Below are 20756 nucleotides of genomic sequence, written 5' to 3' on the forward strand. Positions count from 1 at the left end.
AGGCAGGGGAGCACCTTGTATGAGTGAAGAAGACGCAGCAAAGCGCTGGGCTGGGGTGGCTTTCTGGGCTGAGCAGGGGACAAAGGAAGCACAGAGGGGCTTCAGCTAGCTTGTAGCCCCACTGCGCTAGGCACATACCAAATGAGCATCGTCGCCCCGAAGAGCTTGCAGGCTGAGATGGGACCATACTGGTGGGTGAGGGGAGATGGGCTAACAAGAATCCCAAGGGAGTTGGGAGCTTTTCTGAGGTCTGGCAACATTTGGGTGCCTTCATCCTGTGAGACCGACCCGCTTCCACGTTCTTTCTGTTGGGGACCCAAAGGAAAGGAGCCCGAGAAAAGTCTCTAGCAATCTTTCCAGCTCCAAGAAAATGAGGTCTTGTGGATAAAGCACAGCTTCACTGACTTCCATAGGAGCTGGGGTCACCCAGCACCTCTCGGGGTGGAGATGTGGAACAAGATCCCATCCTTAGACACCATGTGGCTGATGTACATGGCCGGTGCACAGCAAACAGCAATGAACACTTGCAAGATGATGCTAATATAGCCCCATCATCACAGCCTGTGAGGACCTCTCACCCCTCCTCTGCCTTAGGAAAGTACTAACACCCCATTGTACGGAGAGAGTAAGTGACTTGCCGAGAGTCAGATGCAGGAAGTCAGTGGCAGAGCTAGCCCAGAGCACCTGAGTTGTAGAGTGGTGCTTTAAGCACAAGCCCATCCTTCCTCAAGTGGCGGCTTCTAGCTGACCTGGACTCTGACCCTGTGGAAACATGTTCCATCACATGGGTGGCCAGCTGTCCGGTTTTCGACTGGAGAGTCCGGTCAAAAAGGGGACCTGATGATGTCAGGTCAGATCTACCGACTGGACACCCAATGTCTGGTTACTGCAGGCGGGAGAGGCGGGGAGGTGCTGAGTCATCACCCACGCCAGCCCCTACTCATCTGGGGCCGCCTCCTACCTGCATTGGGTGGCTGCAGCTCCCAGCTCCGGCCCCACAGGTGAATCCCTCCCGACCCATACAGGGGGCGTGAGGAGAGGGGAAGAGCAGTGAGCAACAGCGGGAGGGGCTCAGGCAGAAGGGGCAGCTGCTTGGGGGAAGAGGCAGGGCAGAGGTGAGGCCTGGAAGAAGGGGCGGGGCAGGAGTGGGGCCTGGGGGGGACAGGGACAAGGGCCCCTGGAGTGTCTGGTTTTTATATATTACAAAGTTGGCAACCCTAAAGGGTCCCTTGAAATCATTGTGACTGACAGGCTGCGTCAGCAGATGCTTCCCAAGGCCATTGCCTTCTCAAGCTCCAGATTGCACAGCGCCCTCCAGGCAGTGGCAGTGCAAGTCCAGGAGCCATTGGCTGCGTGTGCTCGCAGAACTTCAAAGGGCAGCTGCCTTCAGCTGCTACAGATTTGCTGCTAATTGACTTTTGAGCAACAGCATCCTGCAGCATTCGCTCAGCTCTATTGTTCCTTCACTGCGCGCCTTTCATGAGGGTTGGCTGGGTTGTCCCTGGAGGAGCGGAATGTCCTAGCGTGACTCCAGTCCCTCGGAGACTGGGGCACAATTAGCTGGATTGTAGCAGCAGGGGAACAGCCTGAATTCGTTCCAGGGCAGCACCAGCATCCAGGCTGGGATTTCCTCCACCTCGCCTGGCAGAGGCCCAGACTTCATTGGCAAACAGTCCCCCAGCCCTGACCTCTCCGTCTCCCTGATCCAAGATCAAATACAGGGAGCTCGCTTGCCTGGCTGGTAGCTCAGCAGACCTAGCAAACAAACATGTGTCGGGAGAGGGCTTGCTAACGAAGCCTGCACTCCAGTCAGACTCATTAAAGGCTGGTGGGGTGCATTGCTTAAAGCACAGCAAATGTACAGTGCTGATCCAGACCCAGGAGCACTGATTGTCAGTGGGTTAGTAAGAACAGCACTCTGCAGCTGCCTGCATGACACTTGATACAGAGGCAGTGTGGATCGGTGAACTCCCTATAATGGGAAGCACAGTCTGTGTCTAGCATCACTCCCTAGAGATGAGTGGCGCTCGGAAGTGTTGGATAAGCCTCCAGATCAGCTATGGGCCTGAGCTACGATGTTCTGACCCCGACTTGGATCAGAAGCTCCCCAAAGTTCCTGCAGCCTGTTGGAGAGGAAGGTTGGCCTTGCATCTCAGACACAGCCCTGGGAGGAGACCTGGGCTTGTTTCGGAAATGGTACCACTGGCGGGTATCACTGTGCCACGACTGACCTGACGATGGGGGCTTGACCGTGAAGATGGGGACACTCTCCAGTCCTTTCAGTCTAGCTTGCGGGAGGCAGATCAGCTGCACAGGCATCAGCTGTGTAAAAATGAGGGTGGGCGACTCCCTTGCCCAGCGGCAATGTTCCAGTTTCTCTGACTTCCAGGCCAGATATGTGGAGGAAGCTGCCCTTCATTCTCCTGTGCTTGGTTTTAAGCAGACTGCAGGTTTTATAATATTTGCTTACAAATTAAGTAAAATATTTGCCCTGATGGCTAATCCCATTTTAAAGCAGGAGAAAATCTGGATGGCTGTATTTCGGAACGGCCCAAGTGGCTGCGTGTCGGAATGGACTGCCTAACTGTATGACTGACGACAACACTGCGTACTGTGCCTGCTGAGAAATAATGAACTGTACTCTTCAGTAGCACCGTCCTTCTGCTCTGGCCCATCTCTGATTATGCAGCTCATTCTTTCACAGATAGGATAAACAGGAGCACTAACAAGTTCAGTGACATGACCAAGGCTATGCAGTGAGTCAGTGGCAGAGCTGGGAGTAGCCCCAAGGTCTTTTGACTCTCAGGTGGGCTGCTTTCTTTTGCCTTCCTCTGCAACATCAGCTATGGGTTGCTGCCAGAGGCAGGATATTGGAGCATATGGAGAAGTGGTGTGACCCAGCATTGCAAGTCCTGGACCTACTTTAGGTTCCCACATACAGATGATGTCACAAATGATACCCCTTCAACAGCATGAGTTCTGCCAGGTGGTGGCTCCAAAATCCATTCCCCCCTGGGTTTCACAAACCGCGAGGGGAAAAAGGCTTCTGCCCCATGGGAGCATTCAGAAGGAGGCGGCCCTTGTTTTAAAGACCTCCCCCATGTTGGTTGCCTTGACAACGGGTTGCATGAGGTCACAGAGGACAGGAGGTGTTCCAGTGCTGGCGTTTCAGACACTCCATGGCAACAGACTTCCTTGGTGTGCTGGGGATTTAACTGCTCAGTAACTGAACAAAGTCAAAGGGATCACGCTGACATTAAGGAGGAACACGACTGTTGCATGCCTGGTCCCCGTGAAACAGCTGCTTTTACGAGATGATCTGTAGCAGCCGTTTGTTGGGAAGTGCTTGCTGGCTGAGGATGAGGAAGGCACGGACTGCGTTCTCCGGATTTCTTCCATTTCCCCCCACACCTCCGCCCTCTGTCGGTTGAGGTGAACTGGAGCCTATAAATTAAACACACAAGAACGCTCGGGCTCCTTGTGCTGGGGAAGTAATGGGAGCACTTAACCTTTCTGGGAATTAGCTTGTTTTTGAGCTGGCAGATCCTGAATGTTATTTACAAAGCGATGTTATAGGCGTCCTTGTCATGTCTCCATGCAGACGGGGTGGGGGGGTTGTGAAGGCGGCTCCATTGCTGCTGACTTCAGGCCCCAAAGAAAACGGTTCGCTGATGTTACGTACCTCAGGTGAGTGCACATGGAAGATGTAAGAACTGACACTGACCTTCACCCCAAACTCTAATCACACCTTGAACTGCCTACTCCGTCTGGGTGCAAGCTAGCTGCTGCCTCAGTTTCCCCTCTCCCAACCTGGTTTGATTGCTGCGGTGGGTTGGCCTCTGGCTAAGTCATTAAAGGAAATGTCTGCCCCTTGCAGAACAGCCAAGTCCAAAATAGGCCCAAACCCCAAGTCTTCCATGCCGCTCTCAGGCTGGCCCCATCCCCTCCTCCCTGAGGGTTCGTCTTCTCTCCTTAGCCCCTCCTGGGCTCGTTGGAGGCTCCCGCAGCAACTCCCAGCCTTCTACTGGAGTTGTCCCTTCACTCCGACTCTCCAGGGGCTTCTGTCTTATCTCCGCCCCAGAAGACCTCCTGAGGTCTCTTCCAAACCTAATATTCTATGATTCTAAGGCCTAATTCACATGTCCCGCGTGGCATGCAATGTTGATAATTTTTTCCACCTGGGGAGGCAAGCGAAGTATGTGGGGCTAAACCCATCACCCTGTAAAGGGCTGGTCACCCTATGATACAGAGGTTCAGAAAATCCCCAACTGTGACAAGGCCCATCAGCAGGCCTTGAATCTGGGATCTCTCACTCTGAAATCAAGAGCTGGAGATAAAGGATTACATCTGCTAGCTGTAGGTGACTCATCTACATCTTTTGTGGGCCAGCCACTAGCGGGGGACACAGAGGTGCACCTTGGTAATGTAGGCCACATATGGAAAACCCTGCTTCATGAATTCTCAGCTTCGGGGGTCATGGCCTGGCTTCCTGGTGGGTCATGACTTCTTTCCCTCTCTTTCTGGCCAGGGTCCTGGTACTTTTTTTTCCTGTGAACCACTTTTTGGGTCTATGGAATAATCACCGTTACAGCTGGGATTTTCAAAGCCGTCTAGAGGACTCAGATGTGTCCAAGGCAGCTTTGGAGATGCCCCACTTGGTCAGAGCAGGCTCCAGCTAGGCACTTGCAGCAGCCCTGGAGGACATGCTTCAGAGGCAGATGGAAGAAACCCCACCAGAGACAGTTATGGAATAACCTGCCGACCAGGGAAATTCCCTCCCGGCCCCAGGTGGTTAGTGACTGGGTAGGCAGATAAGAGTGTGGTTGTGGGGCTCAGCACAGGTGAGCAGGCTGGGAGCAGAGGGGAAGTTGCCCATCCACCCTCTCTAACAGTCTGTCTTCACTGCAGAGTTAGCCCAGCAGGTTCGCACTTGGGTGTTGCCCTGTAGCCCCCCTGCTGTCCACACACAAACCCCTCTCACTGAGGTTAATGGTGCTTTCAGCCTGGGCTAGCTGGCCTTTCCTGGGCTGTAGGCTATATCCTGGGCTCTGTTTCCACTCAAGATGATAACCTGCCTGTTTTGCAGTGTGGGAGAAAACCTGCCTGTTTTGCAGTGTGGGATGATAACCTGCCTGTTTTGCAGTGTGGGAGTCTGCTATAGACCACCGGACCAGGGGGATGAGGTAGATGAGGCTTTCTTCCGGCAGCTCACGGAAGCTACTAGATCGCATGCCCTGATTCTCATGGGTGACTTTAATTTTCCTGATATCTGCTGGGAGAGCAATACAGCGGTGCATAGACAATCCAGGAAGTTTTTGGAAAGCGTAGGGGACAATTTCCTGGCGCAAGTGCTAGAGGAGCCAACTAGGGGGGGCGCTTTTCTTGACCTGCTGCTCACAAACAGGGAAGAATTAGTGGGGGAAGCAACAGTGGACGGGAATCTGGGAGGCAGTGACCATGAGTTGGTTGAGTTCAGGATCCTGACGCAGGGAAGAAAGGTAAGCAGCAGGATACGGACCCTGGACTTCAGGAAAGCAGACTTCGACTCCCTCAGGGAACGGATGGCCAGGATCCCCTGGGGGACTAACTTGAAGGGGAAAGGAGTCCAGGAGAGCTGGCTGTATTTCAAGGAATCCCTGTTGAGGTTACAGGGACAAACCATCCCGATGAGTCGAAAGAATAGTAAATATGGCAGGCGACCAGCTTGGCTTAATGGTGAAATCCTAGCGGATCTTACACATAAAAAAGAAGCTTACAAGAAGTGGAAGGTTGGACATATGACCAGGGAAGAGTATAAAAATATTGCTTGGGCATGTAGGAATGATATCAGGAGGGCCAAATCGCACCTGGAGCTGCAGCTAGCAAGAGATGTCAAGAGTAACAAGAAGGGTTTCTTCAGGTATGTTGGCAACAAGAAGAAAGCCAAAGAAAGTGTGGGCCCCTTAATGAATGAGGGAGGCAACCTAGTGACAGAGGATGTGGAAAAAGCTAATGTACTCTATGCTTTTTTTGCCTCTGTTTTCACTAACAAGGTCAGCTCCCAGACTGCTGCGCTGGGCATCACAAAATGGGGAAGAGATGGCCAGCCCTCTGTGGAGATAGAGGTGGTTATGAACTATTTAGAAAAGCTGGACGTGCACAAGTCCATGGGGCCGGACGAGTTGCATCCGAGAGTGCTGAAGGAATTGGCGGCTGTGATTGCAGAGCCATTGGCCATTATCTTTGAAAACTCGTGGCGAACCGGGGAAGTCCCGGATGACTGGAAAAAGGCTAATGTAGTGCCAATCTTTAAAAAAGGGAAGAAGGAGGATCCTGGGAACGACAGGCCAGTCAGCCTCACCTCAGTCCCTGGAAAAATCATGGAGCAGGTCCTCAAAGAATCAATCCTGAAGCACTTGCATGAGAGGAAAGTGATCAGGAACAGCCAGCATGGATTCACCAAGGGAAGGTCATGCCTGACTAATCTAATTGCCTTTTATGATGAGATTACTGGTTCTGTGGATGAAGGGAAAGCAGTGGATGTATTGTTTCTTGACTTTAGCAAAGCTTTTGACACGGTCTCCCACAGTATTCTTGTCAGCAAGTTAAGGAAGTATGGGCTGGATGAATGCACTATAAGGTGGGTAGAAAGCTGGCTAGATTGTCGGGCTCAACGGGTAGTGATCAATGGCTTTATGTCTAGTTGGCAGCCGGTATCAAGTGGAGTGCCCCAGGGATCGGTCCTGGGGCCGGTTTTGTTCAATATCTTCATAAATGAGCTGGAGGATGGTGTGGATTGCACTCTCAGCAAATTTGCGGATGATACTAAACTGGGAGGAGTGGTAGATACGCTGGAGGGGAGGGATAGGATACAGAAGGACCTAGACAAATTGGAGGATTGGGCCAAAAGAAATCTGATGAGGTTCAATAAGGATAAGTGCAGGGTCCTGCACTTAGGACGGAAGAATCCAATGCACCGCTACAGACTAGGGACCGAATGGCTAGGTAGCAGTTCTGCGGAAAAGGACCTAGGGGTGACAGTGGACGAGAAGCTGGATATGAGTCAGCAGTGTGCCCTTGTTGCCAAGAAGGCCAACGGCATTTTGGGATGTATAAGTAGGGGCATAGCGAGCAGATTGAGGGACGTGATCGTTCCCCTCTATTCGACATTGGTGAGGCCTCATCTGGAGTACTGTGTCCAGTTTTGGGCCCCACACTACAAGAAGGATGTGGAAAAATTGGAGAGAGTCCAGCGAAGGGCAACAAAAATGATTAGGGGTCTAGAACACATGAGTTATGAGGAGAGGCTGAGGGAGCTGGGATTGTTTAGCCTGCAGAAGAGAAGAATGAGGGGGGATTTGATAGCTGCTTTCAACTACCTGAAAGGGGGTTCCAAAGAGGATGGCTCTAGACTGTTCTCAATGGTAGCAGATGACAGAACGAGGAGTAATGGTCTCAAGTTGCAGTGGGGGAGGTTTAGATTGGATATTAGGAAAAACTTTTTCACTAAGAGGGTGGTGAAACACTGGAATGCGTTACCTAGGGAGGTGGTAGAATCTCCTTCCTTAGAGGTTTTTAAGGTCAGGCTTGACAAAGCCCTGGCTGGGATGATTTAACTGGGAATTGGTCCTGCTTCGAGCAGGGGGTTGGACTAGATGACCTTCAGGGGTCCCTTCCAACCCTGATATTCTATGATAAACTTCTCAAGGGCTGAAAGGCCTCCAGTGCCTTCCCACAATTCCCTGTGTGCCCGGACGGGCAGACAAGTTCCCCCACAATTCCTTGGGAAAGGATCCTAGAACAGCTCAGTTCATGGTGACCCAGGGTATGTCTACGCTACGGAATAAGGTCGAATTTATAGAAGTCGGTTTTTTAGAAATCGGTTTTATATATTCGAGTGTGTATGTCCCCACAGAAAATGCTCGAAGTGCATTAAGTGCATTAACTCGGCAGAGCGCTTCCACAGTACCGAGGCTAGAGTCGACTTCCAGAGCATTGCATTGTGGATAGCTATCCCACAGTTCCCGCAGTCTCCGCTGCCCATTGGAATTCTGGGTTGAGATCCCAATGCCTGATGGGGCTAAAACATTGTCGCGGGTGGTTCTGGGTACATATCGTCAGGCCCCCGTTCCCTCCCTCCCTCCCTCCGTGAAAGCAAGGGCAGACAATCGTTTCGCGCCTTTTTTCCTGAGTTACCTGTGCAGACGCCATACCACGGCAAGCATGGAGCCCGCTCAGGTAACCGTCACCCTATGACTCCTGGGTGCTGGCAGACGCGGTACGGCTTTGCTACACAGTAGCAGCAACCCCTTGCCTTGTGGCAGCAGATGGTACAGTACGATTGGTAGCTGTCATCGTCATGTCCGAGGTGCTCCTGGCCACGTCGGCTGGGAGCGCCTGGACAGACATGGGCACAGGGACTAAATTTGGAGTGACTTGACCAGGTCATTCTCTTTAGTCCTGCAGTCAGTCCTATTGAACCGTCTTATGGTGAGCAGGCAGGCGATACGGATTGCTAGCAATCGTACTGTACCATCTTCTGCCAGGCAGGCAAGAGATGAGGATTGCTAGCAGTCGTATTGTACCATCTTCTGCCAGGCAGGCAAGAGATGAGGATGGCTAGCAGTCATACTGTACCATCTTCTGCTGAGCAGCCATGAGATGTGGATGGCATGCAGTCCTTCTGCACCGTCTGCTGCCAGCCAAAGATGTAAAAGATAGATGGAGTGGATCAAAACAAGGAATAGACCAGATTTGTTTTGTACTCATTTGCTTCCCCCTCTCCCCTGTCTAGGGGACTCATTCCTCTAGGTCACACTGCAGTCACTCACAGAGAAGGTGCAGCGAGGTAAATCTAGCCATGTATCAATCAGAGGCCAGGCTAACCTCCTTGTTCCAATAAGAACAATAACTTAGGTGCACCATTTCTTATTGGAACCCTCCGTGAAGTCCTGCCTGAAATACTCCTTGATGTAAAGACACCCCCTTTGTTGATTTTAGCTCCCTGAAGCCAACCCTGTAAGCCGTGTCATCAGTCGCCCCTCCCTCCGTCAGAGCAACGGCAGACAATCGTTCCGTGCCGTTTTTCTGTGCGGACGCCATCCCAAGGCAAGCATGGAGGCCGCTTAGCTCACTTTGGCAATTAGGAGCACATTAAACACCACACGCATTATCCAGCAGTATATGCAGCACCGGAACCTGGCAAAGCAATACCGGGCGAGGAGGCGACATCAGCGCGGTCACGTGAGTGATCAGGACATGGACACAGATTTCTCTGAAAGCATGGGCCCTGCCAATGCATGCATCATGGTGCTAATGGGGCATGTTCATGCTGTGGAACGCCGATTCTGGGCTCGGGAAACAAGCACAGACTGGTGGGACCGCATAGTGTTGCAGGTCTGGGACGATTCCCAGTGGCTGCGAAACTTTCGCATGCGTAAGGGCACTTTCATGGAACTTTGTGACTTGCTTTCCCCTGCCCTGAAGCGCATGAATACCAAGATGAGAGCAGCCCTCACAGTTGAGAAGCAAGTGGCGATAGCCCTGTGGAAGCTTGCAACGCCAGACAGCTACCGGTCAGTTGGGAATCAATTTGGAGTGGGCAAATCTACTGTGGGGGTTGCTGTGATGCAAGTAGCCCACGCAATCAAAGATCTGCTGATATCAAGGGTAGTGACCCTGGGAAATGTGCAGGTCATAGTGGATGGCTTTGCTGCAATGGGATTCCCTAACTGTGATGGGGCCATAGACGGAACCCATATCCCTATCTTGGCACCGGAGCACCAAGCCGGCAAGTACATAAACCGCAAGGGGTACTTTTCGATAGTGCTGCAAGCTCTGGTGGATCACAAGGGACGTTTCACCAACATCAACGTGGGATGGCCAGGAAAGGTACATGATGCTCGCATCTTCAGGAACTCTGGTCTGTTTCAAAAGCTGCAGGAAGGGACTTTATTCCCAGACCAGAAAATAACGGTTGGGGATGTTGAAATGCCTATATGTATCCTTGGGGACCCAGCCTACCCCTTAATGCCATGGCTCATGAAGCCGTACACAGGCAGCCTGGACAGTAGTCAGGAGCTGTTCAACTACAGGCTGAGCAAGTGCAGAATGGTGGTAGAATGTGCATTTGGACATTTAAAGGCGCGCTGGCGCAGTTTACTGACTCGCTTAGACCTCAGCGAAACCAATATTCCCACTGTTATTACTGCTTGCTGTGTGCTCCACAATATCTGTGAGAGTAAGGGGGAGACGTTTATGGTGGGGTCGGAGGTTGAGGCAAATCGTCTGGCTGCTGGTTACGCGCAGCCAGACACCAGGGCGGTTAGAAGAGCACAGGAGGGCGCGGTACGCATCAGAGAAGCTTTGAAAACCAGTTTCATGACTGGCCAGGCTACGGTGTGAAAGTTCTGTTTGTTTCTCCTTGATGAAACCCCCCGCCCCTTGGTTCACTCTACTTCCCTGTAAGCTAACCACCCGCCCCTCCTAATCCACCAGCCCTTCCCTAATCCACCAGCCCAGGAGGGGTGGTGGATTAGGGAAGGAAAATGCCACACAGCACTTTAAGCACAGCACTTTAAAAGTTTACAACTTTAAAATTTATTGAATGACAGCCTTCTTTTTTTTGGGCAATCCTCTGTGGTGGGGTGGCTGGTTGGCCGGAGGCCCCCCCACCGCGTTCTTGCGCGTCTGGGTGTGGAGGCTATGGAACTTGGGGAGGAGGGTGGTTGGTTACTCAGGGGCTGCAGTGGCAGTCTGTGCTCCAGCTGCCTTTGCTGCAGCTGAACCATACACTGGAGCATACTGGTTTGGTCCGCCAGCAGCCTCAGCATTGAATCCTGCCTCCTCTCATCACGCTGCCGCCACATTTGAGCTTCAGCCCTCTCTTCAGCCCGCCACTTACTCTCTTCAGCCCGCCACCTCTCCTCCCGGTCATTTTGTGCTTTCCTGCACTCTGACATTATTTGCCTCCACGCATTCGTCTGTGCTCTGTCAGTGTGGGAGGACAGCATGAGCTCGGAGAACATTTCATCGCGAGTGCGTTTTTTTTTCTTTCTAAGCTTCACTAGCCTCTGGGAAGGAGAAGATCCTGTGATCATTGAAACACATGCAGCTGGTGGAGAAAAAAAAAGGGACAGCGGTATTTAAAAAGACACATTTTATAAAACAGTGGCTACACTCTTTCAGGGTAATCCTTGCTGTTAACATTACATACATAGCACATGTGCTTTCGTTACAAGGTCGCATTTTGCCTCCCCCCACCACGTGGCTACCCCTTCAACCCTCCCCCCTCCCTGTGGCTAACAGCGGGGAACATTTCTGTTTAGCCACAGGCAAACAGCCCAGCACGAATGGGCTCCTCTGAGTGTCCCCGGAAGAAAAGCACTCTATTTCAACCAGGTGACCATGAATTATATCTCACTCTCCTGAGGATAACACAGAGAGATAAAGAACGGATGTTGTTTGAATGCCAGCAAACATACACTGCAGTGCTTTGTTCTACAATGATTCCCGAGTACGTGTTACTGGCCTGGAGTGGTAAAGTGTCCTACCATTAAGGACACAATAAGGCTGCCCTCCCCAGAAACCTTTTGCAAAGGCTTTAGGAGTACATCTAGGAGAACCGCGAATGCCAGGGCAAAGTAATCCTTTCACATGCTTGCTTTTAAACCATGTATAGTATTTTAAAAGGTACACTCACCAGAGGTCCCTTCTCCGCCTGCTGGGTCCAGGAGGCAGCCTTGGGTGGGTTCGGGGGGTACTGGCTCCAGGTCCAGGATGAGAAACAATTCCTGGCTGTCGGGAAAACCGGTTTTTCCGCTTGCTTGCTGTGAGCTATCTACAACCTCATCATCATCATCATCTTCTTCGTCCCCAAAACCTGCTTCCATATTGCCTCCATCTCCATTGAAGGAGTCAAACAACACGGCTGGGGTAGTGGTGGCTGAACCCCCTAAAATGGCATGCAGCTCATCATAGAAGCGGCATGTTTGGGGCTCTGACCCGGAGCGGCCGTTCGCCTCTCTGGTTTTCTGGTAGGCTTCCTCAGCTCCTTCAGTTTCACGCGGCACTGCTTCGGGTCCCTGTTATGGCCTCTGTCCTTCATGCCCTGGGAGATTTTGACAAAGGTTTTGGCATTTCGAAAACTGGAACGGAGTTCTGATAGCACGGATTCCTCTCCCCAAACAGCGATCAGATCCCGTACCTCCCGTTCGGTCCATGCTGGAGCTCTTTTGCGATTCTGGGACTCCATCATGGTCACCTGTGCTGATGAGCTCTGCATGGTCACCTGCAGCTTGCCACGCTGGCCAAACAGGAAATGAGATTTAAAAGTTTGCAGTTCTTTTCCTGTCTACCTGGCCAGTGCATCTGAGTTGAGAGTGCTGTCCAGAGCGGTCACAATGGAGCACTCTGGGATAGCTCCCAGAGGCCAATACCATCGAATTGTGTCCACAGTACCCCAAATTCGAGCCGGCAAGGTCGATTTAAGCGCTAATCCACTTGTCAGGGGTGGAGTAAGGAAATCGATTTTAAGAGCCCTTTAAGTCGAAATAAAGGGCTTCATTGTGTGGACGGGTGCAGGTTTACATCGATTTAACGCTGCTAAATTCGACCTAAAGTCCTAGTGTAGACCAGGGCCCAGAGAACTGTGGGATGTGCCCCCGGGAGTCCTGGTGACATACAGAGGAGCACGGCACCCAGGGACACTGCAAAGCCCTACCTGTCTGACTGGTCTTGATGCCACTGCACTGACCTGTGTGTGTCCCTAGGGCCCACCCTGGGGCTGTTCATACCTGGGCCAGGCTAGCCCGGGCACTCAGACCCAGGTGCCGATCACCTGGGTTAGCCTACTCCCCGTGCGACCCGAAAGCCTCTCACCCAGCTCAGTGCTTTCCTGTCACTCACAGCTGCTGCTTCAAGCCTTGACAGTAGCATTCACTGGTCAATGGTGTCCAGATCTGCCGAAAGCTCTTGTGATGTGAGGACAGGCAGCCTCCCTCATCAGTGGGCCAGAGGAGGCGGCCCAGTAGAGTCACACCAGTTCCTGCCCTGAGACCTGACTGGGGGGCAGCCAGGGTCGTGCAATGGGGGCGGGGTAGCTGCGGGTTATTTTGTTCAGGAGGGAGTGCGAGTGGAGGTCAGGCAGGGATTTGCTAGATCTGTAGGGTGCAGTGTTGGCTTCCTGAGTTCTGGCCAAACGATTGTCAGACTGAGCGTGGCCACCTCTCTTCCAAGGGTCACTAGCTTCATCTCTCTGGGAGTCAATCACGGACCACGAGAGGCAGAGATTCATAGATACCAAGGCCAGAAGGGTCAACTGTGATCACCTCAGCTGACCTGCGTAACACAAGCCATGTGCTGGCCCTGCATTCATTTCTGACTGATCTAGAGCAGATCTGGGAGAGAAACATCCAGTCTTCACTTAAACATTGCCAGGGATAGAGAATCCACCACAACGATGGCTCAGATCCCTCATAGCGCGTCACATGTCTCTTGTGTGGCTGGGCCGGAGAATGGGGGTGGCTGACACCTAACATTGCATGCGGTGCGGCCCTCACTCCACTGAGGGGATGCAAAGTGCCTTGACCAGTGCATGGCCCAGGATTGTTTGTATTCCCCCCCCCTCCAGCTCAGTGGCCTCTAAATTTAAGCTGACCCCATGCCTTGATAGTGCAGGAGTTTCTCCTCCCCCCAGCTATGGGGCCTACGCATCAGACACACAAGGGAGCCCGGCTGTAATGGATCCACTTGGATGCTGCCAGCATGACCCACACGATAGGTACCGATTCTTCTGTAATTCGCCAACCTTCTTGTGAAGCACTTTGTGTGCTAAGCACAATCCATTTCTTGGCAGCATATGGAACCACTTGCCCAAGCCACTGGTGGAAAATGGGCTCCTCCAAGACCCGCTTACCCCAGAGTCACTTCTGGGAAAGGGAAGCAGCTGCCAGCAGGTGTGTGGAGTGCACTTGCCCGTCCTTTATCTAAGGCAGCCCCGGAGCGATGGGAGATTTCCAACACAGCTGCATACCACCAGCCATGATTGACACTCTTCAAGCAGGAACGCCTGCATGTAATACAGCTGTAGTAGGAACTGTAAGCACAGGCGGCTCCATGCTGGCACTAATTGTATGGATATATTCAGCAATATTAATGCCAGCAGACATCCTTGTTAGCTGATCTCTAGCTAAACCACTCGTAGAATCTGCTTACATTGGCCTGGGGGTGCCAGGTTGTCTGTTTTCCACCAATCATTTCAACACACTGAAATAAAAAGGAGGTTGAAGCTTAAAGCCTGGCTTTCCATCAGCGCTGTGTGCTGCTCTCCTGGCAGAGAGGGCTAAGGGTGGGGCACTGGGAGTGGCTCATGCCCAGCAGAGCGGCAGCTTGTTCTCAATGTGAGATATGAGTCACAGGGGCCTCTCGGCTTTCTTCTTCATGCCTCCTTTAAGCCCCCAGCTCCTCCCTCTTCCCCCAGGTGGGGCTGTTGCACATTGTATTGGCTCTCATTTCAGGGGCATCAATTCTTTCCTCCATCCCTGTCTCATGGGGCTCAGCTCTGGGGTGATCTATACAGATGAACCCCAACCACCAGAAGGTGTTGGGGTCTCCAAATCAGGGGGTGGTTAGCCCTGGGAGGTTAAAAGATGGAGCCATGTTCCTGTCGTACATCTAAGCTTTGGAGAAGGTTAGCGCTGGGCAGGGCAGAGCGGGCGCATCTTCTACACTGTGCGGGAGCTAACAGAGCTGCCCGCGAGCCCTTTCACCAAGCTGTCCACATCCCCCTGCACTGTCCCCAAAGGAAATTCCACCCAGCATTGCCCCAGCGGAGTGCTCACCAGGCAATGGGTGTGATGCTATCGTGTGAGCCTGGGGAGTCATCTGTGGGGGCACGTGGCAGGGCTGTGGGAAGTGGGATTGTACTGGGAATGTCAGGACAATCCAGGGAATATTGGCACGCCTGGCTGTCCTACCTTATCCCCTCCACTTTCCCTGCAGAGGGATCTAAGCTGCCCCAGGCTTCCTGGTGGGAATGACTCCTGGTGGATTCAGGGCTTGGATTTGTGACTTGCTGCCTCTGTCACTGGTGTAATATTTTAGCAGCATGGGTTGTTTCTTCTTGGAGCGCTGGCCCCTATGTGTATTCCACTGAGTACGCATGCGTTCCTTGCACTTGGATTCAGAGAATTCTTGCAAGCAGTGTACAATAGGTCTGTGCACATGCCCTTGCCCTTCTCGTGCATCCAGGTGAGAGCATAAAGGGAAGAGCAGACAGACCATCTCTCCAGTTCCTTCTCACTGCCGCGTGGATTGGGTTGGAGCCTCCAATGTCCAGCGCTCCCCTTTGATTTCTTTGATCTGGAAATATTTCAAAGATTGCATTTTGTGTATAGTTCTTTATAGTTAATAAATTCCGTGCATCGGGAAACACCCCTGTGCCCCGTTATGGGTATTGGACTATTCCCAGAACTCTAGACTTCAAAAACTGTATGTCCTGCCCTCATTTCTTCTTGGTTAGAGGCGACCATCAGCGCTGCTTGTACTGCCTCTGGGAGGCACGTGTTGCAGCTAGCTCTTTCCCTGGCTGTACCCATGAGGTGTGGGAGTTCCGACTTTGAAAGCACCCCATGGAGATGCCATGAGGCCCCAGTGGGATCCAGGCCAAGGGACTGCCCAGAACATCAGCCTGAATCAACATGGCATGTGCTTCCCGCCAGGAGGTCTGGCTCTGGTGCGAGGGAATCCATGCAGGTCTCCCTCTAAGTCTGCTTCGAAGACATCTAACACACCTCTGCCTAAATGGAGCAAATCTGCTCATTTAACTGCTGAGGACTTGGTGGGTCCTTAGTCCCAGGGCCATGACTCTGAAGCCTTTAATGCCAGTGCTTTGTTGGTACCAGACTCTGTACCAGCAACACCAATTCCACCAACACCATCCTGGCCAAAAAGGTGGGTCCGTCGGTTCCAACAATCAGAGCTTCAGCCACTGGCGGTACTGTCACTGTCTCACACACCAGCCACACACAGCCTACGCCTCCAACCCCACCAGCAAGAGTGGATCGGACCCCTTGCACTCCAGGGAGACATTTTTGCTCTTCCCGAGACTCAGTTTCCCCCATTACTGGGGCCTCTGTTACTAGAGAGATTTTGACTCAACCAGGGGTGTTACCTGTGACAGAAGCCTGTCCCCTCTTCCATCTACCAGCTTGCGCCATTCCTCCATCGGAACCGTCAGAACCACTGCTGGACCCCGACCCCTTTTTCTCTTCCTCAGGAGAATCTGAGCCACCAGAGGAGCAATCACCCCTCCTCCAAGAAATGCTAGTCCACACAGGAGATCCAGACACTCCTGGCACTAACCTCCACCTTGACATTTACCTCGGGACAGGTGGTACCCAGTGCTGTAACTCCTTCCTGACCCAGCTTATTGTCCATCCTGGGGAACATGGGACCCGTACACCAGATATGCAGAGCCTATGCATTCTGCTAGGGAGTCACTCCACCATTCCCCTCTGAAGAAACAGCCAGCACTTTCTCTTGACCCCACAAAGCGGGACAAACCGGTTCCACTGGTACCGACAAGATTGTCGTCTTCATCTCCTGGTGAAGCAGTCACTGCAACGTGTCCATCCCCTCTGGACAACTATAAACAATTTCAAGATTTATTGTGCGGGGTGGCAGAAGGAACTCCAGATCTCCCTAGAGGAGGTCCAGGACTCTCAGTGCAAACTCCTGGATATCTTGCAAACCATCAGGTCCAGTCAAATAGCACTTCCAGTTAATGAAGCTACCCTGGAATCTGCTTGAGCAGTCTGGCATACTTCAGCCATATGTCCCCCTAACCCCAAGAGGGCAGAGAAATGCTATTTTGTTCCAGCCAAGGGAGTGAAATTTCTCTTTTCCTACCCTGCACCATACTCTCTGGTTGTCCAGCTTGCCATGGAGAGATCTGGACGGCAACATCCCAAATCCACTCCTTCTGGCAAGGAAGCTAAGCTTGTTGGGAAGAAAGGTCTTCACATCTACGAGCCTTCCGTTTCATATAGCGAACTATCAAGTGCTGTTGGCTAACTACGACAGTCTGAACTATTGCAAATTCACAGACTTGGAAGACAATGCACCACAACAAGATGGAGCTTACTTTCAGCATGGGTAAGCTGGTGGCTAGAACCACACTTCAGTCAGTGGTCGATGTAGCAGACACCACATCTAGGTCAAAGGTGGCCATTGTGAGGTGCCTGAGTCATGGCTCCACACTTTGGGATTTCCCAGGGAGGTCCAGAACACCGTGGAGGACTTGCCCTTTGATGAGGCCCACCTTTTCAGTGAGACAACAGATGAGTCCTCACATACTATAAAGGACTCCAGGGCCACCCTCCACACCCTGGGAATATATACACCTGCCCCAAATTGGAAATATCCCAGACAGACTTACTTACCGAGACCTGCGACTCAACGGTTTTATTGCCAGCGTTCTTATGACCCTCCTTGCAAAAGACAAATGGTAGAGAAGTTTTGTTTCCCTCCATATATATCTACAGCACCATCTCAGCCCATCCCCCAGCTAAGGGATATCTTTGACAGGAGTTCAAGAGCTGCACACAGTTAGTGATGCCACCACTACCCGATGCCCTCATGTCCTTCAGGGATCGTTTAGCACTATATTTCCACAACTGGAGTGGACAAGTGGGTATTAGATATTATCCAATCCAACTATGAGGTTGAGTTTACTTCCCTACCTCCTCCCAAAGCCTCATCCTTGTTCCTTTTCAGGGACCATTCTCACAAGGGGATTCTCCAGCAGGAAGTGGAATCCCTGCTCCAGCCAGGGGCAATAGAGTGGGTACCTCTACAACACCAGGGGAAAGGATTTTACTCACTTAGAGGTTGGAAACCTGTCCTCAATCTCTGCAATCTCAACTGCTTTATTCTCAAGCTAAAATGTCACGTGGTCACTCTGGCATCAGTGGTCCCATCCCATCCCATCCCAAAGGACATTTGGTTTCCATCTCTTGATATGAAGGGCGCTTACTTCCCCTATTTTGATGACTGGCTTCTCATTGCCAGGACACATCAAGAAGCCTATGAGTTGACTTCATTTAATGCTTCAGCTACTTTACTATCTAGGAGTCCGTGTGAACCTGGAAACGTCTATCCTCATTCCGATGCAGACCATAGACTTCATAGGGGCAAACCTAGATTCAGTCACAGTGAGAGCTTGTCTACCAAGGGACAGGTTTCACACCATGACATCCTGTTAGACCAGGTTATGTGCCACCCTCAAGCTCCTGTCAGAACTTGTTTTTCTCTCTCCTGGGGCATGGGGCTTCATGCACTTATGTTACCACATTTGTCCAACTCCACCTATCATGCCTGGCTTTCAGGCATGTTTCTGAACAACATGTTTCGTTCTCTCAGAATGGCTGGGTTTTGCCTCAGTTCCATATGAGTTCGCCTGGCAGCAATCAGCGTGTGCCATCCACCATCAGATGGTTGTTCAATTTTCACTCACCTGTTGACTAACAGATTCTTGAAGGGCCTAATCAAAACCTTCCCACCAGTAAGGAAATATTCATCACTGGGACTTCAACCTTGTCCTTTCAGCACTCTCTAAGCCTCCTTTCGAGCCATTAGCTATGTGTTGGGTATCTCAAAGTTGCATTCTCTGTAGCCATCACCTCAGCCAGAAGGGTGGGGGAGCTCGGAGTTCTAGTCGTGGCTCTGCCATACACTCAGGTCTCTTTATGACTTCATCTGAAATTCACCCCCAAAGTCGTTTTGGAATTGCACATAAACCAGTCAATCCACTTGCCTGTGTTTTTCCTGAAACGGCATGCATCTGAGGAGGAGAGAAGACTGCATTTGTTTGACGTGCAACGCCTACGTGCAAAGGCCACGGCCAATCAGAAAAATTCACCAAGACTGTTTCTTGTTATAGAAGAATGAGTCCGAGATCAAGCTAGATCCTCCCAGAGAATCTCTAAATGGATCTCAGACTGTATCCTGCTCTACCAGTTGTCGCCATCTTCCTCCCCATCACAGCATAAGGAGCTCATTCTACAAGAGCACAAGCAACTTCATTGGCATCGCTTGAGAAAGTGCCTTTCCCTAACGTTTGCAGAACAGCTATGTGGACTTCCCTCCACAGGCTTATGAGACGTCGTGCTCTAGTGCAGAACTCCTCCTTTGATGCATCCTTTAGGAAAGCAGTCCTCCAAACGGCTTGGCTGCCTACAACCTTGCACCTGCCTCCTTCTAGTGACCGACTTGTCAGTCACCTGCAGTGGAATACACACAGGGACCTGCACTCCAAGAAGAAGAGAAAGTTACTTACTTTATAGTTAGTGGAGGTTCTTTGAGGTGTTTGGCCCTGTCTGTATTCTATTATTCACTCTCCTTCTCCTCTGCTTTGGATCTTTAGGATTTGCAGTAGAGAAGGAACTGGAGAGGCAGTCGATCTGCTCCTCCTTTATTCCCTCGGTTAGAAACATGGCAGTGGTGCATGTGCAGACCAGTGGACATTGCTTGCAAGAATTCTCTGACTCCGGGTGCATGGAACACATGCATACCCACAGTGGAATACAGATCGGGACCACATGTCTCAAAGACCCTCCAGCTGCAATATGATCAGTAACTTCCTCTTTTTGTGCTCTGCATATAGGAATGTTTCAGCCAGAGAGAAATGAAGGCAGAAAGAGCAAAGTTTACTGGTGATACCCATAGCTTTTAAAAGAACTGCACCATGACTGACAGCAAGCATTCCTCCGAGATCTGCATTCAGTTAGATAGCGCTAGTATCTGTATTTGTGCCATCTGGTGACTCCTAGCTGTGTTGCAATGGGCAAAGGATATACTCCTGCAGCAGGAGAAAGGAGCACTTCAGGCACTGGATGCAAATCCCCTGAGGGTGGGCAAGGAGCTCTATTTGGGAGGTGAATGGCAATTGAATAGCAATACTTGGCATTTTGCTAGCCTCTTGAAGCACCTTATAAATGAACGAAGCCTCGCAAATCCGCTGTCATTTTGCTGGGAGACAGGACAATGATTTGTCATCCTGTTCCCTTGCAGCGTGGCAGCATAGTGTGATATGATGACTCAGATATCAGTGTCCTGATGAAAGGTTTCTGCTTGTTTCACCTGCAGCTCTTCTGGGGGGGCTGGTTATAATTTCTCCTGTTCCTTCACAGAGTGGTGGTGACCCTTCCTTTAAATCGGTCAGGTCCTTAGGATGACCTTGGTGTCAGAGCTTTGATAGGATGAATGCACTGCCCGGGCTGGGAGTTCAGCCTGGCTTGGGAGCCAGCCTTGTTAATGAGGGTAACTGACATCAAGAGCAAACATCTTTCAGAAGCAGGGCAGTGCCATTCTCTTGATGCAAACTCATGGGTTAGGGAAGATGCGGCAGCTGCTGCAGAAATAACCCCTCAAAGGCAATGTCCTTGTCCTAGATGTGGCATTGAAGATATATTATGGAGGCATCAGGGGCAGCTCTGTAGTTAAGTCTGTGTTGTACTTTTCCTTCTGTCTCCACTCTTCAGTGATGGAACTGGAGACCTGAGTCTCATTTGGGCTGCTCTATACACTCACTTTAAGGCCCCTCTGCATGGCTAGATGAGTCTCAGGTCTGCTCAGGTCTCATTTGGGCTGCTCTATACACTCACTTTAAGGCCCCTCTGCATGGCTAGATGAGTCTCAGGTCTGCTCAGTCCCACTCCTTGCTGCTGTTTCCCTGGGCTTTCTTCCTATCCAGCCTTTCCAGGCCTTCTCCACCGCAG

At 51.5% G+C, this 20756-nt stretch overlaps 1 protein-coding gene across 16 annotated transcripts in view; it reads left to right on the forward strand.

Moving 5' to 3' along the window:
- PTPRU (protein tyrosine phosphatase receptor type U) overlaps positions 1 to 20756 on the forward strand; it is a 320906-nt gene that overhangs the window by 158828 nt on the left and 141322 nt on the right. The window lies entirely within an intron of this gene.

The sequence above is a fragment of the Lepidochelys kempii genome, chromosome 19 (genome assembly GCF_965140265.1).
Source record: "Lepidochelys kempii isolate rLepKem1 chromosome 19, rLepKem1.hap2, whole genome shotgun sequence".
NCBI classification, from domain to species: Eukaryota; Metazoa; Chordata; order Testudines; family Cheloniidae; genus Lepidochelys; species Lepidochelys kempii.